At 55.1% G+C, this 21,276-nt stretch overlaps 64 non-coding genes across 64 annotated transcripts; all 64 read right to left on the reverse strand.

Annotated features, from left to right (window-relative positions):
- Positions 1–116: 116 nt before the first annotated feature.
- Trnal-cag (transfer RNA leucine (anticodon CAG)) lies at positions 117–198 on the reverse strand. The gene has a single exon. It is a non-coding gene; the product is annotated as a tRNA-Leu (tRNA).
- Positions 199–276: 78 nt separating this feature from the next.
- Trnal-aag (transfer RNA leucine (anticodon AAG)) lies at positions 277–358 on the reverse strand. Its single transcript has one exon. It is a non-coding gene; the product is annotated as a tRNA-Leu (tRNA).
- A 288-nt stretch (positions 359–646) lies between these two features.
- On the reverse strand, positions 647–718 carry Trnah-gug (transfer RNA histidin (anticodon GUG)). Its single transcript has one exon. It is a non-coding gene; the product is annotated as a tRNA-His (tRNA).
- A 382-nt stretch (positions 719–1,100) lies between these two features.
- Trnae-cuc (transfer RNA glutamic acid (anticodon CUC)) lies at positions 1,101–1,172 on the reverse strand. The gene has a single exon. It is a non-coding gene; the product is annotated as a tRNA-Glu (tRNA).
- A 274-nt stretch (positions 1,173–1,446) lies between these two features.
- On the reverse strand, positions 1,447–1,528 carry Trnal-cag (transfer RNA leucine (anticodon CAG)). The gene has a single exon. It is a non-coding gene; the product is annotated as a tRNA-Leu (tRNA).
- Positions 1,529–1,606: 78 nt separating this feature from the next.
- On the reverse strand, positions 1,607–1,688 carry Trnal-aag (transfer RNA leucine (anticodon AAG)). The gene has a single exon. It is a non-coding gene; the product is annotated as a tRNA-Leu (tRNA).
- Positions 1,689–1,976: 288 nt separating this feature from the next.
- Trnah-gug (transfer RNA histidin (anticodon GUG)) lies at positions 1,977–2,048 on the reverse strand. Its single transcript has one exon. It is a non-coding gene; the product is annotated as a tRNA-His (tRNA).
- Positions 2,049–2,430: 382 nt separating this feature from the next.
- Trnae-cuc (transfer RNA glutamic acid (anticodon CUC)) lies at positions 2,431–2,502 on the reverse strand. The gene has a single exon. It is a non-coding gene; the product is annotated as a tRNA-Glu (tRNA).
- A 274-nt stretch (positions 2,503–2,776) lies between these two features.
- Trnal-cag (transfer RNA leucine (anticodon CAG)) lies at positions 2,777–2,858 on the reverse strand. The gene has a single exon. It is a non-coding gene; the product is annotated as a tRNA-Leu (tRNA).
- Positions 2,859–2,936: 78 nt separating this feature from the next.
- Positions 2,937–3,018, reverse strand: Trnal-aag (transfer RNA leucine (anticodon AAG)). The gene has a single exon. It is a non-coding gene; the product is annotated as a tRNA-Leu (tRNA).
- Positions 3,019–3,306: 288 nt separating this feature from the next.
- On the reverse strand, positions 3,307–3,378 carry Trnah-gug (transfer RNA histidin (anticodon GUG)). The gene has a single exon. It is a non-coding gene; the product is annotated as a tRNA-His (tRNA).
- Positions 3,379–3,760: 382 nt separating this feature from the next.
- On the reverse strand, positions 3,761–3,832 carry Trnae-cuc (transfer RNA glutamic acid (anticodon CUC)). The gene has a single exon. It is a non-coding gene; the product is annotated as a tRNA-Glu (tRNA).
- Positions 3,833–4,106: 274 nt separating this feature from the next.
- Positions 4,107–4,188, reverse strand: Trnal-cag (transfer RNA leucine (anticodon CAG)). Its single transcript has one exon. It is a non-coding gene; the product is annotated as a tRNA-Leu (tRNA).
- Positions 4,189–4,266: 78 nt separating this feature from the next.
- Positions 4,267–4,348, reverse strand: Trnal-aag (transfer RNA leucine (anticodon AAG)). The gene has a single exon. It is a non-coding gene; the product is annotated as a tRNA-Leu (tRNA).
- Positions 4,349–4,636: 288 nt separating this feature from the next.
- On the reverse strand, positions 4,637–4,708 carry Trnah-gug (transfer RNA histidin (anticodon GUG)). Its single transcript has one exon. It is a non-coding gene; the product is annotated as a tRNA-His (tRNA).
- A 382-nt stretch (positions 4,709–5,090) lies between these two features.
- Trnae-cuc (transfer RNA glutamic acid (anticodon CUC)) lies at positions 5,091–5,162 on the reverse strand. Its single transcript has one exon. It is a non-coding gene; the product is annotated as a tRNA-Glu (tRNA).
- A 274-nt stretch (positions 5,163–5,436) lies between these two features.
- Trnal-cag (transfer RNA leucine (anticodon CAG)) lies at positions 5,437–5,518 on the reverse strand. The gene has a single exon. It is a non-coding gene; the product is annotated as a tRNA-Leu (tRNA).
- A 78-nt stretch (positions 5,519–5,596) lies between these two features.
- Positions 5,597–5,678, reverse strand: Trnal-aag (transfer RNA leucine (anticodon AAG)). Its single transcript has one exon. It is a non-coding gene; the product is annotated as a tRNA-Leu (tRNA).
- Positions 5,679–5,966: 288 nt separating this feature from the next.
- On the reverse strand, positions 5,967–6,038 carry Trnah-gug (transfer RNA histidin (anticodon GUG)). Its single transcript has one exon. It is a non-coding gene; the product is annotated as a tRNA-His (tRNA).
- Positions 6,039–6,420: 382 nt separating this feature from the next.
- On the reverse strand, positions 6,421–6,492 carry Trnae-cuc (transfer RNA glutamic acid (anticodon CUC)). Its single transcript has one exon. It is a non-coding gene; the product is annotated as a tRNA-Glu (tRNA).
- A 274-nt stretch (positions 6,493–6,766) lies between these two features.
- Trnal-cag (transfer RNA leucine (anticodon CAG)) lies at positions 6,767–6,848 on the reverse strand. The gene has a single exon. It is a non-coding gene; the product is annotated as a tRNA-Leu (tRNA).
- A 78-nt stretch (positions 6,849–6,926) lies between these two features.
- On the reverse strand, positions 6,927–7,008 carry Trnal-aag (transfer RNA leucine (anticodon AAG)). The gene has a single exon. It is a non-coding gene; the product is annotated as a tRNA-Leu (tRNA).
- Positions 7,009–7,296: 288 nt separating this feature from the next.
- On the reverse strand, positions 7,297–7,368 carry Trnah-gug (transfer RNA histidin (anticodon GUG)). Its single transcript has one exon. It is a non-coding gene; the product is annotated as a tRNA-His (tRNA).
- Positions 7,369–7,750: 382 nt separating this feature from the next.
- Trnae-cuc (transfer RNA glutamic acid (anticodon CUC)) lies at positions 7,751–7,822 on the reverse strand. Its single transcript has one exon. It is a non-coding gene; the product is annotated as a tRNA-Glu (tRNA).
- Positions 7,823–8,096: 274 nt separating this feature from the next.
- On the reverse strand, positions 8,097–8,178 carry Trnal-cag (transfer RNA leucine (anticodon CAG)). Its single transcript has one exon. It is a non-coding gene; the product is annotated as a tRNA-Leu (tRNA).
- Positions 8,179–8,256: 78 nt separating this feature from the next.
- On the reverse strand, positions 8,257–8,338 carry Trnal-aag (transfer RNA leucine (anticodon AAG)). The gene has a single exon. It is a non-coding gene; the product is annotated as a tRNA-Leu (tRNA).
- A 288-nt stretch (positions 8,339–8,626) lies between these two features.
- Positions 8,627–8,698, reverse strand: Trnah-gug (transfer RNA histidin (anticodon GUG)). The gene has a single exon. It is a non-coding gene; the product is annotated as a tRNA-His (tRNA).
- Positions 8,699–9,080: 382 nt separating this feature from the next.
- Positions 9,081–9,152, reverse strand: Trnae-cuc (transfer RNA glutamic acid (anticodon CUC)). Its single transcript has one exon. It is a non-coding gene; the product is annotated as a tRNA-Glu (tRNA).
- Positions 9,153–9,426: 274 nt separating this feature from the next.
- Positions 9,427–9,508, reverse strand: Trnal-cag (transfer RNA leucine (anticodon CAG)). The gene has a single exon. It is a non-coding gene; the product is annotated as a tRNA-Leu (tRNA).
- Positions 9,509–9,586: 78 nt separating this feature from the next.
- Positions 9,587–9,668, reverse strand: Trnal-aag (transfer RNA leucine (anticodon AAG)). The gene has a single exon. It is a non-coding gene; the product is annotated as a tRNA-Leu (tRNA).
- Positions 9,669–9,956: 288 nt separating this feature from the next.
- Trnah-gug (transfer RNA histidin (anticodon GUG)) lies at positions 9,957–10,028 on the reverse strand. The gene has a single exon. It is a non-coding gene; the product is annotated as a tRNA-His (tRNA).
- A 382-nt stretch (positions 10,029–10,410) lies between these two features.
- Trnae-cuc (transfer RNA glutamic acid (anticodon CUC)) lies at positions 10,411–10,482 on the reverse strand. The gene has a single exon. It is a non-coding gene; the product is annotated as a tRNA-Glu (tRNA).
- Positions 10,483–10,756: 274 nt separating this feature from the next.
- On the reverse strand, positions 10,757–10,838 carry Trnal-cag (transfer RNA leucine (anticodon CAG)). The gene has a single exon. It is a non-coding gene; the product is annotated as a tRNA-Leu (tRNA).
- A 78-nt stretch (positions 10,839–10,916) lies between these two features.
- On the reverse strand, positions 10,917–10,998 carry Trnal-aag (transfer RNA leucine (anticodon AAG)). Its single transcript has one exon. It is a non-coding gene; the product is annotated as a tRNA-Leu (tRNA).
- Positions 10,999–11,286: 288 nt separating this feature from the next.
- On the reverse strand, positions 11,287–11,358 carry Trnah-gug (transfer RNA histidin (anticodon GUG)). The gene has a single exon. It is a non-coding gene; the product is annotated as a tRNA-His (tRNA).
- A 382-nt stretch (positions 11,359–11,740) lies between these two features.
- Positions 11,741–11,812, reverse strand: Trnae-cuc (transfer RNA glutamic acid (anticodon CUC)). Its single transcript has one exon. It is a non-coding gene; the product is annotated as a tRNA-Glu (tRNA).
- Positions 11,813–12,086: 274 nt separating this feature from the next.
- Trnal-cag (transfer RNA leucine (anticodon CAG)) lies at positions 12,087–12,168 on the reverse strand. Its single transcript has one exon. It is a non-coding gene; the product is annotated as a tRNA-Leu (tRNA).
- Positions 12,169–12,246: 78 nt separating this feature from the next.
- On the reverse strand, positions 12,247–12,328 carry Trnal-aag (transfer RNA leucine (anticodon AAG)). Its single transcript has one exon. It is a non-coding gene; the product is annotated as a tRNA-Leu (tRNA).
- A 288-nt stretch (positions 12,329–12,616) lies between these two features.
- Positions 12,617–12,688, reverse strand: Trnah-gug (transfer RNA histidin (anticodon GUG)). Its single transcript has one exon. It is a non-coding gene; the product is annotated as a tRNA-His (tRNA).
- A 382-nt stretch (positions 12,689–13,070) lies between these two features.
- Trnae-cuc (transfer RNA glutamic acid (anticodon CUC)) lies at positions 13,071–13,142 on the reverse strand. The gene has a single exon. It is a non-coding gene; the product is annotated as a tRNA-Glu (tRNA).
- Positions 13,143–13,416: 274 nt separating this feature from the next.
- Positions 13,417–13,498, reverse strand: Trnal-cag (transfer RNA leucine (anticodon CAG)). The gene has a single exon. It is a non-coding gene; the product is annotated as a tRNA-Leu (tRNA).
- Positions 13,499–13,576: 78 nt separating this feature from the next.
- Trnal-aag (transfer RNA leucine (anticodon AAG)) lies at positions 13,577–13,658 on the reverse strand. Its single transcript has one exon. It is a non-coding gene; the product is annotated as a tRNA-Leu (tRNA).
- Positions 13,659–13,946: 288 nt separating this feature from the next.
- Trnah-gug (transfer RNA histidin (anticodon GUG)) lies at positions 13,947–14,018 on the reverse strand. The gene has a single exon. It is a non-coding gene; the product is annotated as a tRNA-His (tRNA).
- A 382-nt stretch (positions 14,019–14,400) lies between these two features.
- Positions 14,401–14,472, reverse strand: Trnae-cuc (transfer RNA glutamic acid (anticodon CUC)). The gene has a single exon. It is a non-coding gene; the product is annotated as a tRNA-Glu (tRNA).
- Positions 14,473–14,746: 274 nt separating this feature from the next.
- Trnal-cag (transfer RNA leucine (anticodon CAG)) lies at positions 14,747–14,828 on the reverse strand. Its single transcript has one exon. It is a non-coding gene; the product is annotated as a tRNA-Leu (tRNA).
- Positions 14,829–14,906: 78 nt separating this feature from the next.
- Positions 14,907–14,988, reverse strand: Trnal-aag (transfer RNA leucine (anticodon AAG)). Its single transcript has one exon. It is a non-coding gene; the product is annotated as a tRNA-Leu (tRNA).
- A 288-nt stretch (positions 14,989–15,276) lies between these two features.
- On the reverse strand, positions 15,277–15,348 carry Trnah-gug (transfer RNA histidin (anticodon GUG)). The gene has a single exon. It is a non-coding gene; the product is annotated as a tRNA-His (tRNA).
- A 382-nt stretch (positions 15,349–15,730) lies between these two features.
- On the reverse strand, positions 15,731–15,802 carry Trnae-cuc (transfer RNA glutamic acid (anticodon CUC)). The gene has a single exon. It is a non-coding gene; the product is annotated as a tRNA-Glu (tRNA).
- Positions 15,803–16,076: 274 nt separating this feature from the next.
- Trnal-cag (transfer RNA leucine (anticodon CAG)) lies at positions 16,077–16,158 on the reverse strand. Its single transcript has one exon. It is a non-coding gene; the product is annotated as a tRNA-Leu (tRNA).
- Positions 16,159–16,236: 78 nt separating this feature from the next.
- On the reverse strand, positions 16,237–16,318 carry Trnal-aag (transfer RNA leucine (anticodon AAG)). The gene has a single exon. It is a non-coding gene; the product is annotated as a tRNA-Leu (tRNA).
- A 288-nt stretch (positions 16,319–16,606) lies between these two features.
- Trnah-gug (transfer RNA histidin (anticodon GUG)) lies at positions 16,607–16,678 on the reverse strand. The gene has a single exon. It is a non-coding gene; the product is annotated as a tRNA-His (tRNA).
- Positions 16,679–17,060: 382 nt separating this feature from the next.
- On the reverse strand, positions 17,061–17,132 carry Trnae-cuc (transfer RNA glutamic acid (anticodon CUC)). The gene has a single exon. It is a non-coding gene; the product is annotated as a tRNA-Glu (tRNA).
- A 274-nt stretch (positions 17,133–17,406) lies between these two features.
- Positions 17,407–17,488, reverse strand: Trnal-cag (transfer RNA leucine (anticodon CAG)). The gene has a single exon. It is a non-coding gene; the product is annotated as a tRNA-Leu (tRNA).
- Positions 17,489–17,566: 78 nt separating this feature from the next.
- On the reverse strand, positions 17,567–17,648 carry Trnal-aag (transfer RNA leucine (anticodon AAG)). The gene has a single exon. It is a non-coding gene; the product is annotated as a tRNA-Leu (tRNA).
- A 288-nt stretch (positions 17,649–17,936) lies between these two features.
- Positions 17,937–18,008, reverse strand: Trnah-gug (transfer RNA histidin (anticodon GUG)). Its single transcript has one exon. It is a non-coding gene; the product is annotated as a tRNA-His (tRNA).
- A 382-nt stretch (positions 18,009–18,390) lies between these two features.
- Trnae-cuc (transfer RNA glutamic acid (anticodon CUC)) lies at positions 18,391–18,462 on the reverse strand. The gene has a single exon. It is a non-coding gene; the product is annotated as a tRNA-Glu (tRNA).
- Positions 18,463–18,736: 274 nt separating this feature from the next.
- Positions 18,737–18,818, reverse strand: Trnal-cag (transfer RNA leucine (anticodon CAG)). The gene has a single exon. It is a non-coding gene; the product is annotated as a tRNA-Leu (tRNA).
- A 78-nt stretch (positions 18,819–18,896) lies between these two features.
- Positions 18,897–18,978, reverse strand: Trnal-aag (transfer RNA leucine (anticodon AAG)). Its single transcript has one exon. It is a non-coding gene; the product is annotated as a tRNA-Leu (tRNA).
- Positions 18,979–19,266: 288 nt separating this feature from the next.
- On the reverse strand, positions 19,267–19,338 carry Trnah-gug (transfer RNA histidin (anticodon GUG)). The gene has a single exon. It is a non-coding gene; the product is annotated as a tRNA-His (tRNA).
- A 382-nt stretch (positions 19,339–19,720) lies between these two features.
- Trnae-cuc (transfer RNA glutamic acid (anticodon CUC)) lies at positions 19,721–19,792 on the reverse strand. Its single transcript has one exon. It is a non-coding gene; the product is annotated as a tRNA-Glu (tRNA).
- A 274-nt stretch (positions 19,793–20,066) lies between these two features.
- Positions 20,067–20,148, reverse strand: Trnal-cag (transfer RNA leucine (anticodon CAG)). The gene has a single exon. It is a non-coding gene; the product is annotated as a tRNA-Leu (tRNA).
- A 78-nt stretch (positions 20,149–20,226) lies between these two features.
- Trnal-aag (transfer RNA leucine (anticodon AAG)) lies at positions 20,227–20,308 on the reverse strand. Its single transcript has one exon. It is a non-coding gene; the product is annotated as a tRNA-Leu (tRNA).
- A 288-nt stretch (positions 20,309–20,596) lies between these two features.
- Positions 20,597–20,668, reverse strand: Trnah-gug (transfer RNA histidin (anticodon GUG)). The gene has a single exon. It is a non-coding gene; the product is annotated as a tRNA-His (tRNA).
- Positions 20,669–21,039: 371 nt separating this feature from the next.
- Positions 21,040–21,111, reverse strand: Trnae-cuc (transfer RNA glutamic acid (anticodon CUC)). The gene has a single exon. It is a non-coding gene; the product is annotated as a tRNA-Glu (tRNA).
- Between the last annotated feature and the right edge of the window lie 165 nt (positions 21,112–21,276).

Raw genomic sequence — 21,276 nt, forward strand, 5'->3', positions numbered from 1 at the left:
AATCATGTCGTTGCACCGCGCACTGTGCTGCGACAATTTAAGAAAGAGACGCTCACGGCTTGCTGCGCTGTTTCGTCGCGGGTAGTCAGTGCTCCGGCTTTCGAGACAGAAAACGTTGGCAGCGGTGGGATTCGAACCCACGCCTCCGAGGAGACTGGTGCCTGAAACCAGCGCCTTAGACCGCTCGGCCACGCTACCGACGCCGCACGGCGGTCAGAGGAGCTGCGTTCTACCCCACGAGAAAACACCGCAATGGCACAAAAAACGAGAAAAAATTGGCAGCGGTGGGATTCGAACCCACGCCTCCGAAGAGACTGGTGCCTTAAACCAGCGCCTTAGACCGCTCGGCCACGCTACCTGTGCCAGTGTTCTTCGCTTTTGTAGAAACAGTCCACGACACAGCTTCCTGTTCTGCTGCGACTGGCTGCTCATCCATTGCACCTCAAACAAATGCCTTCTTCGAATAGAGATTCACTACACAGGCAGCTGCCCGCGTTCTGGTGCGGCGGCATTACGTGTTGATAATGAATTGGTAGTGCCACCTGCAGCCTGCGGAACATGAGTGAAAAATCAAGAGGGCACCGTGTTTTCAAACACTGAGTCACAATCGTCACTGCAGCGACAGCAAGGCAAAAAGTTTAAAAATTGCCGTGACCAGGATTCGAACCTGGGTTATTGCGGCCACAACGCAATGTCCTAACCACTAGACGATCACGGCCACGGAAGCACCGCCGACAGCAGTTCTCGCGACTGCAAGTGGCGATGAACAGCAAAGCTCGGCCCACACACCACTGCGTCTCCCCACAGCTGTGTCAGACGCGATCTCCATTATATGTACACTGGCAAACGAACGTGTCTGCGCTGTTAGGACACCAAGCAGTGTGGTTAGCTGCATTCAACCCCCGTGGCAATGTCTTGCAGTCCTCCAAGTCTGTTGACCACAGGTATGTGCGTCGATAAGAGGTGGACAGATGTCGCATCGCTCTCGCCGTCACTTGTCACGCCGAATCGTACTTAACGTAGTTTTCTGCAAGCGTCAGCGGAGCGTCAGTCGAGCTAAGTCGGGCCAAGTCGCATAAGAGGAGCAACAAAATGCGCATTTCCGGTACCGGGAATCGAACCCGGGCCTCCTGGGTGAGAGCCAGGTATCCTAGCCACTAGACCACACCGGACAACGGCACAAGGGCTCCTCCAGCGAACACAGCAAGCTGTACGCACGCTACTTAACGACAACTGTAAACATAGACGCTCCCACTTTGTACAACGGCATGCTCGGGACACGTTTCGTGGAGACGAACGCCAGCCATCATGACACCAAACTGCGCCTGTGAATCATGTCGTTGCACCGCGCACTGTGCTGCGACAATTTAAGAAAGAGACGCTCACGGCTTGCTGCGCTGTTTCGTCGCGGGTAGTCAGTGCTCCGGCTTTCGAGACAGAAAACATTGGCAGAGGTGGGATTCGAACCCACGCCTCCGAGGAGACTGGTGCCTGAAACCAGCGCCTTAGACCGCTCGGCCACGCTACCGACGCCGCACGGCGGTCAGAGGAGCTGCGTTCTACCCCACGAGAAAACACCGCAATGGCACAAAAAACGAGAAAAAATTGGCAGCGGTGGGATTCGAACCCACGCCTCCGAAGAGACTGGTGCCTTAAACCAGCGCCTTAGACCGCTCGGCCACGCTACCTGTGCCAGTGTTCTTCGCTTTTGTAGAAACAGTCCACGACACAGCTTCCTGTTCTGCTGCGACTGGCTGCTCATCCATTGCACCTCAAACAAATGCCTTCTTCGAATAGAGATTCACTACACAGGCAGCTGCCCGCGTTCTGGTGCGGCGGCATTACGTGTTGATAATGAATTGGTAGTGCCACCTGCAGCCTGCGGAACATGAGTGAAAAATCAAGAGGGCACCGTGTTTTCAAACACTGAGTCACAATCGTCACTGCAGCGACAGCAAGGCAAAAAGTTTAAAAATTGCCGTGACCAGGATTCGAACCTGGGTTATTGCGGCCACAACGCAATGTCCTAACCACTAGACGATCACGGCCACGGAAGCACCGCCGACAGCAGTTCTCGCGACTGCAAGTGGCGATGAACAGCAAAGCTCGGCCCACACACCACTGCGTCTCCCCACAGCTGTGTCAGACGCGATCTCCATTATATGTACACTGGCAAACGAACGTGTCTACGCTGTTAGGACACCAAGCAGTGTGGTTAGCTGCATTCAACCCCCGTGGCAATGTCTTGCAGTCCTCCAAGTCTGTTGACCACAGGTATGTGCGTCGATAAGAGGTGGACAGATGTCGCATCGCTCTCGCCGTCACTTGTCACGCCGAATCGTACTTAACGTAGTTTTCTGCAAGCGTCAGCGGAGCGTCAGTCGAGCTAAGTCGGGCCAAGTCGCATAAGAGGAGCAACAAAATGCGCATTTCCGGTACCGGGAATCGAACCCGGGCCTCCTGGGTGAGAGCCAGGTATCCTAGCCACTAGACCACACCGGACAACGGCACAAGGGCTCCTCCAGCGAACACAGCAAGCTGTACGCACGCTACTTAACGACAACTGTAAACATAGACGCTCCCACTTTGTACAACGGCATGCTCGGGACACGTTTCGTGGAGACGAACGCCAGCCATCATGACACCAAACTGCGCCTGTGAATCATGTCGTTGCACCGCGCACTGTGCTGCGACAATTTAAGAAAGAGACGCTCACGGCTTGCTGCGCTGTTTCGTCGCGGGTAGTCAGTGCTCCGGCTTTCGAGACAGAAAACGTTGGCAGCGGTGGGATTCGAACCCACGCCTCCGAGGAGACTGGTGCCTGAAACCAGCGCCTTAGACCGCTCGGCCACGCTACCGACGCCGCACGGCGGTCAGAGGAGCTGCGTTCTACCCCACGAGAAAACACCGCAATGGCACAAAAAACGAGAAAAAATTGGCAGCGGTGGGATTCGAACCCACGCCTCCGAAGAGACTGGTGCCTTAAACCAGCGCCTTAGACCGCTCGGCCACGCTACCTGTGCCAGTGTTCTTCGCTTTTGTAGAAACAGTCCACGACACAGCTTCCTGTTCTGCTGCGACTGGCTGCTCATCCATTGCACCTCAAACAAATGCCTTCTTCGAATAGAGATTCACTACACAGGCAGCTGCCCGCGTTCTGGTGCGGCGGCATTACGTGTTGATAATGAATTGGTAGTGCCACCTGCAGCCTGCGGAACATGAGTGAAAAATCAAGAGGGCACCGTGTTTTCAAACACTGAGTCACAATCGTCACTGCAGCGACAGCAAGGCAAAAAGTTTAAAAATTGCCGTGACCAGGATTCGAACCTGGGTTATTGCGGCCACAACGCAATGTCCTAACCACTAGACGATCACGGCCACGGAAGCACCGCCGACAGCAGTTCTCGCGACTGCAAGTGGCGATGAACAGCAAAGCTCGGCCCACACACCACTGCGTCTCCCCACAGCTGTGTCAGACGCGATCTCCATTATATGTACACTGGCAAACGAACGTGTCTGCGCTGTTAGGACACCAAGCAGTGTGGTTAGCTGCATTCAACCCCCGTGGCAATGTCTTGCAGTCCTCCAAGTCTGTTGACCACAGGTATGTGCGTCGATAAGAGGTGGACAGATGTCGCATCGCTCTCGCCGTCACTTGTCACGCCGAATCGTACTTAACGTAGTTTTCTGCAAGCGTCAGCGGAGCGTCAGTCGAGCTAAGTCGGGCCAAGTCGCATAAGAGGAGCAACAAAATGCGCATTTCCGGTACCGGGAATCGAACCCGGGCCTCCTGGGTGAGAGCCAGGTATCCTAGCCACTAGACCACACCTGACAACGGCACAAGGGCTCCTCCAGCGAACACAGCAAGCTGTACGCACGCTACTTAACGACAACTGTAAACATAGACGCTCCCACTTTGTACAACGGCATGCTCGGGACACGTTTCGTGGAGACGAACGCCAGCCATCATGACACCAAACTGCGCCTGTGAATCATGTCGTTGCACCGCGCACTGTGCTGCGACAATTTAAGAAAGAGACGCTCACGGCTTGCTGCGCTGTTTCGTCGCGGGTAGTCAGTGCTCCGGCTTTCGAGACAGAAAACATTGGCAGCGGTGGGATTCGAACCCACGCCTCCGAGGAGACTGGTGCCTGAAACCAGCGCCTTAGACCGCTCGGCCACGCTACCGACGCCGCACGGCGGTCAGAGGAGCTGCGTTCTACCCCACGAGAAAACACCGCAATGGCACAAAAAACGAGAAAAAATTGGCAGCGGTGGGATTCGAACCCACGCCTCCGAAGAGACTGGTGCCTTAAACCAGCGCCTTAGACCGCTCGGCCACGCTACCTGTGCCAGTGTTCTTCGCTTTTGTAGAAACAGTCCACGACACAGCTTCCTGTTCTGCTGCGACTGGCTGCTCATCCATTGCACCTCAAACAAATGCCTTCTTCGAATAGAGATTCACTACACAGGCAGCTGCCCGCGTTCTGGTGCGGCGGCATTACGTGTTGATAATGAATTGGTAGTGCCACCTGCAGCCTGCGGAACATGAGTGAAAAATCAAGAGGGCACCGTGTTTTCAAACACTGAGTCACAATCGTCACTGCAGCGACAGCAAGGCAAAAAGTTTAAAAATTGCCGTGACCAGGATTCGAACCTGGGTTATTGCGGCCACAACGCAATGTCCTAACCACTAGACGATCACGGCCACGGAAGCACCGCCGACAGCAGTTCTCGCGACTGCAAGTGGCGATGAACAGCAAAGCTCGGCCCACACACCACTGCGTCTCCCCACAGCTGTGTCAGACGCGATCTCCATTATATGTACACTGGCAAACGAACGTGTCTGCGCTGTTAGGACACCAAGCAGTGTGGTTAGCTGCATTCAACCCCCGTGGCAATGTCTTGCAGTCCTCCAAGTCTGTTGACCACAGGTATGTGCGTCGATAAGAGGTGGACAGATGTCGCATCGCTCTCGCCGTCACTTGTCACGCCGAATCGTACTTAACGTAGTTTTCTGCAAGCGTCAGCGGAGCGTCAGTCGAGCTAAGTCGGGCCAAGTCGCATAAGAGGAGCAACAAAATGCGCATTTCCGGTACCGGGAATCGAACCCGGGCCTCCTGGGTGAGAGCCAGGTATCCTAGCCACTAGACCACACCGGACAACGGCACAAGGGCTCCTCCAGCGAACACAGCAAGCTGTACGCACGCTACTTAACGACAACTGTAAACATAGACGCTCCCACTTTGTACAACGGCATGCTCGGGACACGTTTCGTGGAGACGAACGCCAGCCATCATGACACCAAACTGCGCCTGTGAATCATGTCGTTGCACCGCGCACTGTGCTGCGACAATTTAAGAAAGAGACGCTCACGGCTTGCTGCGCTGTTTCGTCGCGGGTAGTCAGTGCTCCGGCTTTCGAGACAGAAAACATTGGCAGCGGTGGGATTCGAACCCACGCCTCCGAGGAGACTGGTGCCTGAAACCAGCGCCTTAGACCGCTCGGCCACGCTACCGACGCCGCACGGCGGTCAGAGGAGCTGCGTTCTACCCCACGAGAAAACACCGCAATGGCACAAAAAACGAGAAAAAATTGGCAGCGGTGGGATTCGAACCCACGCCTCCGAAGAGACTGGTGCCTTAAACCAGCGCCTTAGACCGCTCGGCCACGCTACCTGTGCCAGTGTTCTTCGCTTTTGTAGAAACAGTCCACGACACAGCTTCCTGTTCTGCTGCGACTGGCTGCTCATCCATTGCACCTCAAACAAATGCCTTCTTCGAATAGAGATTCACTACACAGGCAGCTGCCCGCGTTCTGGTGCGGCGGCATTACGTGTTGATAATGAATTGGTAGTGCCACCTGCAGCCTGCGGAACATGAGTGAAAAATCAAGAGGGCACCGTGTTTTCAAACACTGAGTCACAATCGTCACTGCAGCGACAGCAAGGCAAAAAGTTTAAAAATTGCCGTGACCAGGATTCGAACCTGGGTTATTGCGGCCACAACGCAATGTCCTAACCACTAGACGATCACGGCCACGGAAGCACCGCCGACAGCAGTTCTCGCGACTGCAAGTGGCGATGAACAGCAAAGCTCGGCCCACACACCACTGCGTCTCCCCACAGCTGTGTCAGACGCGATCTCCATTATATGTACACTGGCAAACGAACGTGTCTGCGCTGTTAGGACACCAAGCAGTGTGGTTAGCTGCATTCAACCCCCGTGGCAATGTCTTGCAGTCCTCCAAGTCTGTTGACCACAGGTATGTGCGTCGATAAGAGGTGGACAGATGTCGCATCGCTCTCGCCGTCACTTGTCACGCCGAATCGTACTTAACGTAGTTTTCTGCAAGCGTCAGCGGAGCGTCAGTCGAGCTAAGTCGGGCCAAGTCGCATAAGAGGAGCAACAAAATGCGCATTTCCGGTACCGGGAATCGAACCCGGGCCTCCTGGGTGAGAGCCAGGTATCCTAGCCACTAGACCACACCGGACAACGGCACAAGGGCTCCTCCAGCGAACACAGCAAGCTGTACGCACGCTACTTAACGACAACTGTAAACATAGACGCTCCCACTTTGTACAACGGCATGCTCGGGACACGTTTCGTGGAGACGAACGCCAGCCATCATGACACCAAACTGCGCCTGTGAATCATGTCGTTGCACCGCGCACTGTGCTGCGACAATTTAAGAAAGAGACGCTCACGGCTTGCTGCGCTGTTTCGTCGCGGGTAGTCAGTGCTCCGGCTTTCGAGACAGAAAACATTGGCAGAGGTGGGATTCGAACCCACGCCTCCGAGGAGACTGGTGCCTGAAACCAGCGCCTTAGACCGCTCGGCCACGCTACCGACGCCGCACGGCGGTCAGAGGAGCTGCGTTCTACCCCACGAGAAAACACCGCAATGGCACAAAAAACGAGAAAAAATTGGCAGCGGTGGGATTCGAACCCACGCCTCCGAAGAGACTGGTGCCTTAAACCAGCGCCTTAGACCGCTCGGCCACGCTACCTGTGCCAGTGTTCTTCGCTTTTGTAGAAACAGTCCACGACACAGCTTCCTGTTCTGCTGCGACTGGCTGCTCATCCATTGCACCTCAAACAAATGCCTTCTTCGAATAGAGATTCACTACACAGGCAGCTGCCCGCGTTCTGGTGCGGCGGCATTACGTGTTGATAATGAATTGGTAGTGCCACCTGCAGCCTGCGGAACATGAGTGAAAAATCAAGAGGGCACCGTGTTTTCAAACACTGAGTCACAATCGTCACTGCAGCGACAGCAAGGCAAAAAGTTTAAAAATTGCCGTGACCAGGATTCGAACCTGGGTTATTGCGGCCACAACGCAATGTCCTAACCACTAGACGATCACGGCCACGGAAGCACCGCCGACAGCAGTTCTCGCGACTGCAAGTGGCGATGAACAGCAAAGCTCGGCCCACACACCACTGCGTCTCCCCACAGCTGTGTCAGACGCGATCTCCATTATATGTACACTGGCAAACGAACGTGTCTACGCTGTTAGGACACCAAGCAGTGTGGTTAGCTGCATTCAACCCCCGTGGCAATGTCTTGCAGTCCTCCAAGTCTGTTGACCACAGGTATGTGCGTCGATAAGAGGTGGACAGATGTCGCATCGCTCTCGCCGTCACTTGTCACGCCGAATCGTACTTAACGTAGTTTTCTGCAAGCGTCAGCGGAGCGTCAGTCGAGCTAAGTCGGGCCAAGTCGCATAAGAGGAGCAACAAAATGCGCATTTCCGGTACCGGGAATCGAACCCGGGCCTCCTGGGTGAGAGCCAGGTATCCTAGCCACTAGACCACACCGGACAACGGCACAAGGGCTCCTCCAGCGAACACAGCAAGCTGTACGCACGCTACTTAACGACAACTGTAAACATAGACGCTCCCACTTTGTACAACGGCATGCTCGGGACACGTTTCGTGGAGACGAACGCCAGCCATCATGACACCAAACTGCGCCTGTGAATCATGTCGTTGCACCGCGCACTGTGCTGCGACAATTTAAGAAAGAGACGCTCACGGCTTGCTGCGCTGTTTCGTCGCGGGTAGTCAGTGCTCCGGCTTTCGAGACAGAAAACGTTGGCAGCGGTGGGATTCGAACCCACGCCTCCGAGGAGACTGGTGCCTGAAACCAGCGCCTTAGACCGCTCGGCCACGCTACCGACGCCGCACGGCGGTCAGAGGAGCTGCGTTCTACCCCACGAGAAAACACCGCAATGGCACAAAAAACGAGAAAAAATTGGCAGCGGTGGGATTCGAACCCACGCCTCCGAAGAGACTGGTGCCTTAAACCAGCGCCTTAGACCGCTCGGCCACGCTACCTGTGCCAGTGTTCTTCGCTTTTGTAGAAACAGTCCACGACACAGCTTCCTGTTCTGCTGCGACTGGCTGCTCATCCATTGCACCTCAAACAAATGCCTTCTTCGAATAGAGATTCACTACACAGGCAGCTGCCCGCGTTCTGGTGCGGCGGCATTACGTGTTGATAATGAATTGGTAGTGCCACCTGCAGCCTGCGGAACATGAGTGAAAAATCAAGAGGGCACCGTGTTTTCAAACACTGAGTCACAATCGTCACTGCAGCGACAGCAAGGCAAAAAGTTTAAAAATTGCCGTGACCAGGATTCGAACCTGGGTTATTGCGGCCACAACGCAATGTCCTAACCACTAGACGATCACGGCCACGGAAGCACCGCCGACAGCAGTTCTCGCGACTGCAAGTGGCGATGAACAGCAAAGCTCGGCCCACACACCACTGCGTCTCCCCACAGCTGTGTCAGACGCGATCTCCATTATATGTACACTGGCAAACGAACGTGTCTGCGCTGTTAGGACACCAAGCAGTGTGGTTAGCTGCATTCAACCCCCGTGGCAATGTCTTGCAGTCCTCCAAGTCTGTTGACCACAGGTATGTGCGTCGATAAGAGGTGGACAGATGTCGCATCGCTCTCGCCGTCACTTGTCACGCCGAATCGTACTTAACGTAGTTTTCTGCAAGCGTCAGCGGAGCGTCAGCCGAGCTAAGTCGGGCCAAGTCGCATAAGAGGAGCAACAAAATGCGCATTTCCGGTACCGGGAATCGAACCCGGGCCTCCTGGGTGAGAGCCAGGTATCCTAGCCACTAGACCACACCGGACAACGGCACAGGGGCTCCTCCAGCGAACACAGCAAGCCATACGCACGCTACTTAACGACAACTGTAAACATAGACGCTCCCACTTTGTACAACGGCATGCTCGGGACACATTTCGTGGAGACGAACGCCAGCCATCATGACACCAAACTGCGCCTGTGGATCATGTCGTTGCACCGCGCACTGTGCTGCGACAATTTAAGAAAGAGACGCTCACGGCTTGCTGCGCTGTTTCGTCGCGGGTAGTCAGTGCTCCGGCTTTCGAGACAGAAAACATTGGCAGCGGTGGGATTCGAACCCACGCCTCCGAGGAGACTGGTGCCTGAAACCAGCGCCTTAGACCGCTCGGCCACGCTACCGACGCCGCACGGCGGTCAGAGGAGCTGCGTTCTACCCCACGAGAAAACACCGCAATGGCACAAAAAACGAGAAAAAATTGGCAGCGGTGGGATTCGAACCCACGCCTCCGAAGAGACTGGTGCCTTAAACCAGCGCCTTAGACCGCTCGGCCACGCTACCTGTGCCAGTGTTCTTCGCTTTTGTAGAAACAGTCCACGACACAGCTTCCTGTTCTGCTGTGACTGGCTGCTCATCCATTGCACCTCAAACAAATGCCTTCTTCGAATAGAGATTCACTACACAGGCAGCTGCCCGCGCTCTGGCGCGGCGGCATTACGTGTTGATAATGAATTGGTAGTGCCACCTGCAGCCTGCGGAACATGAGTGAAAAATCAAGAGGGCACCGTGTTTTCAAACACTGAGTCACAATCGTCACTGCAGCGACAGCAAGGCAAAAAGTTTAAAAATTGCCGTGACCAGGATTCGAACCTGGGTTATTGCGGCCACAACGCAATGTCCTAACCACTAGACGATCACGGCCACGGAAGCACCGCCGATAGCAGTTCTCGCGACTGCAAGTGGCCATGAACAGCAAAGCTCGGCCCACACACCACTGCGTCTCCCCACAGCTGTGTCAGACGCGATCTCCATTATATGTATACTGGCAAACGAACGTGTCTGCGCTGTTAGGACACCAAGCAGTGTGGTTAGCTGCATTCAACCCCCGTGGCAATGTCTTGCAGTCCTCCAAGTCTGTTGACCACAGGTATGTGCCTCGATAAGAGGTGGACAGATGTCGCATCGCTCTCGCCGTCACTTGTCACGCCGAATCGTACTTAACGTAGTTTTCTGCAAGCGTCAGCGGAGCGTCAGTCGAGCTAAGTCGGGCCAAGTCGCATAAGAGGAGCAACAAAATGCGCATTTCCGGTACCGGGAATCGAACCCGGGCCTCCTGGGTGAGAGCCAGGTATCCTAGCCACTAGACCACACCGGACAACGGCACAGGGGCTCCTCCAGCGAACACAGCAAGCCATACGCACGCTACTTAACGACAACTGTAAACATAGACGCTCCCACTTTGTACAACGGCATGCTCGGGACACATTTCGTGGAGACGAACGCCAGCCATCATGACACCAAACTGCGCCTGTGGATCATGTCGTTGCACCGCGCACTGTGCTGCGACAATTTAAGAAAGAGACGCTCACGGCTTGCTGCGCTGTTTCGTCGCGGGTAGTCAGTGCTCCGGCTTTCGAGACAGAAAACATTGGCAGCGGTGGGATTCGAACCCACGCCTCCGAGGAGACTGGTGCCTGAAACCAGCGCCTTAGACCGCTCGGCCACGCTACCGACGCCGCACGGCGGTCAGAGGAGCTGCGTTCTACCCCACGAGAAAACACCGCAATGGCACAAAAAACGAGAAAAAATTGGCAGCGGTGGGATTCGAACCCACGCCTCCGAAGAGACTGGTGCCTTAAACCAGCGCCTTAGACCGCTCGGCCACGCTACCTGTGCCAGTGTTCTTCGCTTTTGTAGAAACAGTCCACGACACAGCTTCCTGTTCTGCTGTGACTGGCTGCTCATCCATTGCACCTCAAACAAATGCCTTCTTCGAATAGAGATTCACTACACAGGCAGCTGCCCGCGCTCTGGCGCGGCGGCATTACGTGTTGATAATGAATTGGTAGTGCCACCTGCAGCCTGCGGAACATGAGTGAAAAATCAAGAGGGCACCGTGTTTTCAAACACTGAGTCACAATCGTCACTGCAGCGACAGCAAGGCAAAAAGTTTAAAAATTGCCGTGACCAGGATTCGAACCTGGGTTATTGCGGCCACAACGCAATGTCCTAACCACTAGACGATCACGGCCACGGAAGCACCGCCGATAGCAGTTCTCGCGACTGCAAGTGGCCATGAACAGCAAAGCTCGGCCCACACACCACTGCGTCTCCCCACAGCTGTGTCAGACGCGATCTCCATTATATGTATACTGGCAAACGAACGTGTCTGCGCTGTTAGGACACCAAGCAGTGTGGTTAGCTGCATTCAACCCCCGTGGCAATGTCTTGCAGTCCTCCAAGTCTGTTGACCACAGGTATGTGCCTCGATAAGAGGTGGACAGATGTCGCATCGCTCTCGCCGTCACTTGTCACGCCGAATCGTACTTAACGTAGTTTTCTGCAAGCGTCAGCGGAGCGTCAGTCGAGCCAAGTCGGGCCAAGTCGCATAAGAGGAGCAACAAAATGCGCATTTCCGGTACCGGGAATCGAACCCGGGCCTCCTGGGTGAGAGCCAGGTATCCTAGCCACTAGACCACACCGGACAACGGCACAGGGGCTCCTCCAGCGAACACAGCAAGCCATACGCACGCTACTTAACGACAACTGTAAACATAGACGCTCCCACTTTGTACAACGGCATGCTCGGGACACATTTCGTGGAGACGAACGCCAGCCATCATGACACCAAACTGCGCCTGTGGATCATGTCGTTGCACCGCGCACTGTGCTGCGACAATTTAAGAAAGAGACGCTCACGGCTTGCTGCGCTGTTTCGTCGCGGGTAGTCAGTGCTCCGGCTTTCGAGACAGAAAACATTGGCAGCGGTGGGATTCGAACCCACGCCTCCGAGGAGACTGGTGCCTGAAACCAGCGCCTTAGACCGCTCGGCCACGCTACCGACGCCGCACGGCGGTCAGAGGAGCTGCGTTCTACCCCACGAGAAAACACCGCAATGGCACAAAAAACGAGAAAAAATTGGCAGCGGTGGGATTCGAACCCACGCCTCCGAAGAGACTGGTGCCTTAAACCAGCGCCTTAGACCGCTCGGCCACGCTACCTGTGCCAGTGTTCTTCGCTTTTGTAGAAACAGTCCACGACACAGCTTCCTGTTCTGCTGTGACTGGCTGCTCATCCATTGCACCTCAAACAAATGCCTTCTTCGAATAGAGATTCACTACACAGGCAGCTGCCCGCGCTCTGGCGCGGCGGCATTACGTGTTGATAATGAATTGGTAGTGCCACCTGCAGCCTGCGGAACATGAGTGAAAAATCAAGAGGGCACCGTGTTTTCAAACACTGAGTCACAATCGTCACTGCAGCGACAGCAAGGCAAAAAGTTTAAAAATTGCCGTGACCAGGATTCGAACCTGGGTTATTGCGGCCACAACGCAATGTCCTAACCACTAGACGATCACGGCCACGGAAGCACCGCCGATAGCAGTTCTCGCGACTGCAAGTGGCCATGAACAGCAAAGCTCGGCCCACACACCACTGCGTCTCCCCACAGCTGTGTCAGACGCGATCTCCATTATATGTATACTGGCAAACGAACGTGTCTGCGCTGTTAGGACACCAAGCAGTGTGGTTAGCTGCATTCAACCCCCGTGGCAATGTCTTGCAGTCCTCCAAGTCTGTTGACCACAGGTATGTGCCTCGATAAGAGGTGGACAGATGTCGCATCGCTCTCGCCGTCACTTGTCACGCCGAATCGTACTTAACGTAGTTTTCTGCAAGCGTCAGCGGAGCGTCAGTCGAGCTAAGTCGGGCCAAGTCGCATAAGAGGAGCAACAAAATGCGCATTTCCGGTACCGGGAATCGAACCCGGGCCTCCTGGGTGAGAGCCAGGTATCCTAGCCACTAGACCACACCGGACAACGGCACAGGGGCTCCTCCAGCGAACACAGCAAGCCATACGCACGCTACTTAACGACAACTGTAAACATAGACGCTCCCACTTTGTACAACGGCATGCTCGGGACACATTTCGTGGAGACGAACGCCAGCCATCATGACACCAAACTGCGCCTGTGGATCATGTCGTTGCACCGCGCACTGTGCTGCGACAATTTAAGAAAGAGACGCTCACGGCTTGCTGCGCTGTTTCGTCGCGGGTAGTCAGTGCTCCGGCTTTCGAGACAGAAAACGTTGGCAGCGGTGGGATTCGAACCCACGCCTCCGAGGAGACTGGTGCCTGAAACCAGCGCCTTAGACCGCTCGGCCACGCTACCGACGCCGCACGGCGGTCAGAGGAGCTGCGTTCTACCCCACGAGAAAACACCGCAATGGCACAAAAAACGAGAAAAAATTGGCAGCGGTGGGATTCGAACCCACGCCTCCGAAGAGACTGGTGCCTTAAACCAGCGCCTTAGACCGCTCGGCCACGCTACCTGTGCCAGTGTTCTTCGCTTTTGTAGAAACAGTCCACGACACAGCTTCCTGTTCTGCTGTGACTGGCTGCTCATCCATTGCACCTCAAACAAATGCCTTCTTCGAATAGAGATTCACTACACAGGCAGCTGCCCGCGCTCTGGCGCGGCGGCATTACGTGTTGATAATGAATTGGTAGTGCCACCTGCAGCCTGCGGAACATGAGTGAAAAATCAAGAGGGCACCGTGTTTTCAAACACTGAGTCACAATCGTCACTGCAGCGACAGCAAGGCAAAAAGTTTAAAAATTGCCGTGACCAGGATTCGAACCTGGGTTATTGCGGCCACAACGCAACGTCCTAACCACTAGACGATCACGGCCACGGAAGCACCGCCGATAGCAGTTCTCGCGACTGCAAGTGGCCATGAACAGCAAAGCTCGGCCCACACACCACTGCGTCTCCCCACAGCTGTGTCAGACGCGATCTCCATTATATGTATACTGGCAAACGAACGTGTCTGCGCTGTTAGGACACCAAGCAGTGTGGTTAGCTGCATTCAACCCCCGTGGCAATGTCTTGCAGTCCTCCAAGTCTGTTGACCACAGGTATGTGCCTCGATAAGAGGTGGACAGATGTCGCATCGCTCTCGCCGTCACTTGTCACGCCGAATCGTACTTAACGTAGTTTTCTGCAAGCGTCAGCGGAGCGTCAGTCGAGCCAAGTCGGGCCAAGTCGCATAAGAGGAGCAACAAAATGCGCATTTCCGGTACCGGGAATCGAACCCGGGCCTCCTGGGTGAGAGCCAGGTATCCTAGCCACTAGACCACACCGGACAACGGCACAGGGGCTCCTCCAGCGAACACAGCAAGCCATACGCACGCTACTTAACGACAACTGTAAACATAGACGCTCCCACTTTGTACAACGGCATGCTCGGGACACATTTCGTGGAGACGAACGCCAGCCATCATGACACCAAACTGCGCCTGTGGATCATGTCGTTGCACCGCGCACTGTGCTGCGACAATTTAAGAAAGAGACGCTCACGGCTTGCTGCGCTGTTTCGTCGCGGGTAGTCAGTGCTCCGGCTTTCGAGACAGAAAACATTGGCAGCGGTGGGATTCGAACCCACGCCTCCGAGGAGACTGGTGCCTGAAACCAGCGCCTTAGACCGCTCGGCCACGCTACCGACGCCGCACGGCGGTCAGAGGAGCTGCGTTCTACCCCACGAGAAAACACCGCAATGGCACAAAAAACGAGAAAAAATTGGCAGCGGTGGGATTCGAACCCACGCCTCCGAAGAGACTGGTGCCTTAAACCAGCGCCTTAGACCGCTCGGCCACGCTACCTGTGCCAGTGTTCTTCGCTTTTGTAGAAACAGTCCACGACACAGCTTCCTGTTCTGCTGTGACTGGCTGCTCATCCATTGCACCTCAAACAAATGCCTTCTTCGAATAGAGATTCACTACACAGGCAGCTGCCCGCGCTCTGGCGCGGCGGCATTACGTGTTGATAATGAATTGGTAGTGCCACCTGCAGCCTGCGGAACATGAGTGAAAAATCAAGAGGGCACCGTGTTTTCAAACACTGAGTCACAATCGTCACTGCAGCGACAGCAAGGCAAAAAGTTTAAAAATTGCCGTGACCAGGATTCGAACCTGGGTTATTGCGGCCACAACGCAACGTCCTAACCACTAGACGATCACGGCCACGGAAGCACCGCCGATAGCAGTTCTCGCGACTGCAAGTGGCCATGAACAGCAAAGCTCGGCCCACACACCACTGCGTCTCCCCACAGCTGTGTCAGACGCGATCTCCATTATATGTATACTGGCAAACGAACGTGTCTGCGCTGTTAGGACACCAAGCAGTGTGGTTAGCTGCATTCAACCCCCGTGGCAATGTCTTGCAGTCCTCCAAGTCTGTTGACCACAGGTATGTGCCTCGATAAGAGGTGGACAGATGTCGCATCGCTCTCGCCGTCACTTGTCACGCCGAATCGTACTTAACGTAGTTTTCTGCAAGCGTCAGCGGAGCGTCAGTCGAGCCAAGTCGGGCCAAGTCGCATAAGAGGAGCAACAAAATGCGCATTTCCGGTACCGGGAATCGAACCCGGGCCTCCTGGGTGAGAGCCAGGTATCCTAGCCACTAGACCACACCGGACAACGGCACAGGGGCTCCTCCAGCGAACACAGCAAGCCATACGCACGCTACTTAACGACAACTGTAAACATAGACGCTCCCACTTTGTACAACGGCATGCTCGGGACACATTTCGTGGAGACGAACGCCAGCCATCATGACACCAAACTGCGCCTGTGGATCATGTCGTTGCACCGCGCACTGTGCTGCGACAATTTAAGAAAGAGACGCTCACGGCTTGCTGCGCTGTTTCGTCGCGGGTAGTCAGTGCTCCGGCTTTCGAGACAGAAAACATTGGCAGCGGTGGGATTCGAACCCACGCCTCCGAGGAGACTGGTGCCTGAAACCAGCGCCTTAGACCGCTCGGCCACGCTACCGACGCCGCACGGCGGTCAGAGGAGCTGCGTTCTACCCCACGAGAAAACACCGCAATGGCACAAAAAACGAGAAAAAATTGGCAGCGGTGGGATTCGAACCCACGCCTCCGAAGAGACTGGTGCCTTAAACCAGCGCCTTAGACCGCTCGGCCACGCTACCTGTGCCAGTGTTCTTCGCTTTTGTAGAAACAGTCCACGACACAGCTTCCTGTTCTGCTGTGACTGGCTGCTCATCCATTGCACCTCAAACAAATGCCTTCTTCGAATAGAGATTCACTACACAGGCAGCTGCCCGCGCTCTGGCGCGGCGGCATTACGTGTTGATAATGAATTGGTAGTGCCACCTGCAGCCTGCGGAACATGAGTGAAAAATCAAGAGGGCACCGTGTTTTCAAACACTGAGTCACAATCGTCACTGCAGCGACAGCAAGGCAAAAAGTTTAAAAATTGCCGTGACCAGGATTCGAACCTGGGTTATTGCGGCCACAACGCAACGTCCTAACCACTAGACGATCACGGCCACGGAAGCACCGCCGATAGCAGTTCTCGCGACTGCAAGTGGCCATGAACAGCAAAGCTCGGCCCACACACCACTGCGTCTCCCCACAGCTGTGTCAGACGCGATCTCCATTATATGTATACTGGCAAACGAACGTGTCTGCGCTGTTAGGACACCAAGCAGTGTGGTTAGCTGCATTCAACCCCCGTGGCAATGTCTTGCAGTCCTCCAAGTCTGTTGACCACAGGTATGTGCCTCGATAAGAGGTGGACAGATGTCGCATCGCTCTCGCCGTCACTTGTCACGCCGAATCGTACTTAACGTAGTTTTCTGCAAGCGTCAGCGGAGCGTCAGTCGAGCCAAGTCGGGCCAAGTCGCATAAGAGGAGCAACAAAATGCGCATTTCCGGTACCGGGAATCGAACCCGGGCCTCCTGGGTGAGAGCCAGGTATCCTAGCCACTAGACCACACCGGACAACGGCACAGGGGCTCCTCCAGCGAACACAGCAAGCCATACGCACGCTACTTAACGACAACTGTAAACATAGACGCTCCCACTTTGTACAACGGCATGCTCGGGACACATTTCGTGGAGACGAACGCCAGCCATCATGACACCAAACTGCGCCTGTGGATCATGTCGTTGCACCGCGCACTGTGCTGCGACAATTTAAGAAAGAGACGCTCACGGCTTGCTGCGCTGTTTCGTCGCGGGTAGTCAGTGCTCCGGCTTTCGAGACAGAAAACATTGGCAGCGGTGGGATTCGAACCCACGCCTCCGAGGAGACTGGTGCCTGAAACCAGCGCCTTAGACCGCTCGGCCACGCTACCGACGCCGCACGGCGGTCAGAGGAGCTGCGTTCTACCCCACGAGAAAACACCGCAATGGCACAAAAAACGAGAAAAAATTGGCAGCGGTGGGATTCGAACCCACGCCTCCGAAGAGACTGGTGCCTTAAACCAGCGCCTTAGACCGCTCGGCCACGCTACCTGTGCCAGTGTTCTTCGCTTTTGTAGAAACAGTCCACGACACAGCTTCCTGTTCTGCTGTGACTGGCTGCTCATCCATTGCACCTCAAACAAATGCCTTCTTCGAATAGAGATTCACTACACAGGCAGCTGCCCGCGCTCTGGCGCGGCGGCATTACGTGTTGATAATGAATTGGTAGTGCCACCTGCAGCCTGCGGAACATGAGTGAAAAATCAAGAGGGCACCGTGTTTTCAAACACTGAGTCACAATCGTCACTGCAGCGACAGCAAGGCAAAAAGTTTAAAAATTGCCGTGACCAGGATTCGAACCTGGGTTATTGCGGCCACAACGCAATGTCCTAACCACTAGACGATCACGGCCACGGAAGCACCGCCGATAGCAGTTCTCGCGACTGCAAGTGGCCATGAACAGCAAAGCTCGGCCCACACACCACTGCGTCTCCCCACAGCTGTGTCAGACGCGATCTCCATTATATGTATACTGGCAAACGAACGTGTCTGCGCTGTTAGGACACCAAGCAGTGTGGTTAGCTGCATTCAACCCCCGTGGCAATGTCTTGCAGTCCTCCAAGTCTGTTGACCACAGGTATGTGCCTCGATAAGAGGTGGACAGATGTCGCATCGCTCTCGCCGTCACTTGTCACGCCGAATCGTACTTAACGTAGTTTTCTGCAAGCGTCAGCGGAGCGTCAGTCGAGCTAAGTCGGGCCAAGTCGCATAAGAGGAGCAACAAAATGCGCATTTCCGGTACCGGGAATCGAACCCGGGCCTCCTGGGTGAGAGCCAGGTATCCTAGCCACTAGACCACACCGGACAACGGCACAGGGGCTCCTCCAGCGAACACAGCAAGCCATACGCACGCTACTTAACGACAACTGTAAACATAGACGCTCCCACTTTGTACAACGGCATGCTCGGGACACATTTCGTGGAGACGAACGCCAGCCATCATGACACCAAACTGCGCCTGTGGATCATGTCGTTGCACCGCGCACTGTGCTGCGACAATTTAAGAAAGAGACGCTCACGGCTTGCTGCGCTGTTTCGTCGCGGGTAGTCAGTGCTCCGGCTTTCGAGACAGAAAACATTGGCAGCGGTGGGATTCGAACCCACGCCTCCGAGGAGACTGGTGCCTGAAACCAGCGCCTTAGACCGCTCGGCCACGCTACCGACGCCGCACGGCGGTCAGAGGAGCTGCGTTCTACCCCACGAGAAAACACCGCAATGGCACAAAAAACGAGAAAAAATTGGCAGCGGTGGGATTCGAACCCACGCCTCCGAAGAGACTGGTGCCTTAAACCAGCGCCTTAGACCGCTCGGCCACGCTACCTGTGCCAGTGTTCTTCGCTTTTGTAGAAACAGTCCACGACACAGCTTCCTGTTCTGCTGTGACTGGCTGCTCATCCATTGCACCTCAAACAAATGCCTTCTTCGAATAGAGATTCACTACACAGGCAGCTGCCCGCGCTCTGGCGCGGCGGCATTACGTGTTGATAATGAATTGGTAGTGCCACCTGCAGCCTGCGGAACATGAGTGAAAAATCAAGAGGGCACCGTGTTTTCAAACACTGAGTCACAATCGTCACTGCAGCGACAGCAAGGCAAAAAGTTTAAAAATTGCCGTGACCAGGATTCGAACCTGGGTTATTGCGGCCACAACGCAATGTCCTAACCACTAGACGATCACGGCCACGGAAGCACCGCCGATAGCAGTTCTCGCGACTGCAAGTGGCCATGAACAGCAAAGCTCGGCCCACACACCACTGCGTCTCCCCACAGCTGTGTCAGACGCGATCTCCATTATATGTATACTGGCAAACGAACGTGTCTGCGCTGTTAGGACACCAAGCAGTGTGGTTAGCTGCATTCAACCCCCGTGGCAATGTCTTGCAGTCCTCCAAGTCTGTTGACCACAGGTATGTGCCTCGATAAGAGGTGGACAGATGTCGCATCGCTCTCGCCGTCACTTGTCACGCCGAATCGTACTTAACGTAGTTTTCTGCAAGCGTCAGCGGAGCGTCAGTCGAGCTAAGTCGGGCCAAGTCGCATAAGAGGAGCAACAAAATGCGCATTTCCGGTACCGGGAATCGAACCCGGGCCTCCTGGGTGAGAGCCAGGTATCCTAGCCACTAGACCACACCGGACAACGGCACAGGGGCTCCTCCAGCGAACACAGCAAGCCATACGCACGCTACTTAACGACAACTGTAAACATAGACGCTCCCACTTTGTACAACGGCATGCTCGGGACACATTTCGTGGAGACGAACGCCAGCCATCATGACACCAAACTGCGCCTGTGGATCATGTCGTTGCACCGCGCACTGTGCTGCGACAATTTAAGAAAGAGACGCTCACGGCTTGCTGCGCTGTTTCGTCGCGGGTAGTCAGTGCTCCGGCTTTCGAGACAGAAAACATTGGCAGCGGTGGGATTCGAACCCACGCCTCCGAGGAGACTGGTGCCTGAAACCAGCGCCTTAGACCGCTCGGCCACGCTACCGACGCCGCACGGCGGTCAGAGGAGCTGCGTTCTACCCCACGAGAAAACACCGCAATGGCACAAAAAACGAGAAAAAATTGGCAGCGGTGGGATTCGAACCCACGCCTCCGAAGAGACTGGTGCCTTAAACCAGCGCCTTAGACCGCTCGGCCACGCTACCTGTGCCAGTGTTCTTCGCTTTTGTAGAAACAGTCCACGACACAGCTTCCTGTTCTGCTGTGACTGGCTGCTCATCCATTGCACCTCAAACAAATGCCTTCTTCGAATAGAGATTCACTACACAGGCAGCTGCCCGCGCTCTGGCGCGGCGGCATTACGTGTTGATAATGAATTGGTAGTGCCACCTGCAGCCTGCGGAACATGAGTGAAAAATCAAGAGGGCACCGTGTTTTCAAACACTGAGTCACAATCGTCACTGCAGCGACAGCAAGGCAAAAAGTTTAAAAATTGCCGTGACCAGGATTCGAACCTGGGTTATTGCGGCCACAACGCAATGTCCTAACCACTAGACGATCACGGCCACGGAAGCACCGCCGATAGCAGTTCTCGCGACTGCAAGTGGCCATGAACAGCAAAGCTCGGCCCACACACCACTGCGTCTCCCCACAGCTGTGTCAGACGCGATCTCCATTATATGTATACTGGCAAACGAACGTGTCTGCGCTGTTAGGACACCAAGCAGTGTGGTTAGCTGCATTCAACCCCCGTGGCAATGTTTTGCAGTCCTCCAAGTCTGTTGACCACAGGTATGTGCCTCGATAAGAGGTGGACAGATGTCGCATCGCTCTCGCCGTCACTTGTCACGCCGAATCGTACTTAACGTAGTTTTCTGCAAGCGTCAGCCGAGCTAAGTCGGGCCAAGTCGCATAAGAGGAGCAACAAAATGCGCATTTCCGGTACCGGGAATCGAACCCGGGCCTCCTGGGTGAGAGCCAGGTATCCTAGCCACTAGACCACACCGGACAACGGCACAGGGGCTCCTCCAGCGAACACAGCAAGCCATACGCACGCTACTTAACGACAACTGTAAACATAGACGCTCCCACTTTGTACAACGGCATGCTCGGGACACATTTCGTGGAGACGAACGCCAGCCATCATGACACCAAACTGCGCCTGTGGATCATG

Source organism: Schistocerca cancellata, chromosome 1 (genome assembly GCF_023864275.1).
Source record: "Schistocerca cancellata isolate TAMUIC-IGC-003103 chromosome 1, iqSchCanc2.1, whole genome shotgun sequence".
NCBI classification, from domain to species: Eukaryota; Metazoa; Arthropoda; class Insecta; order Orthoptera; family Acrididae; genus Schistocerca; species Schistocerca cancellata.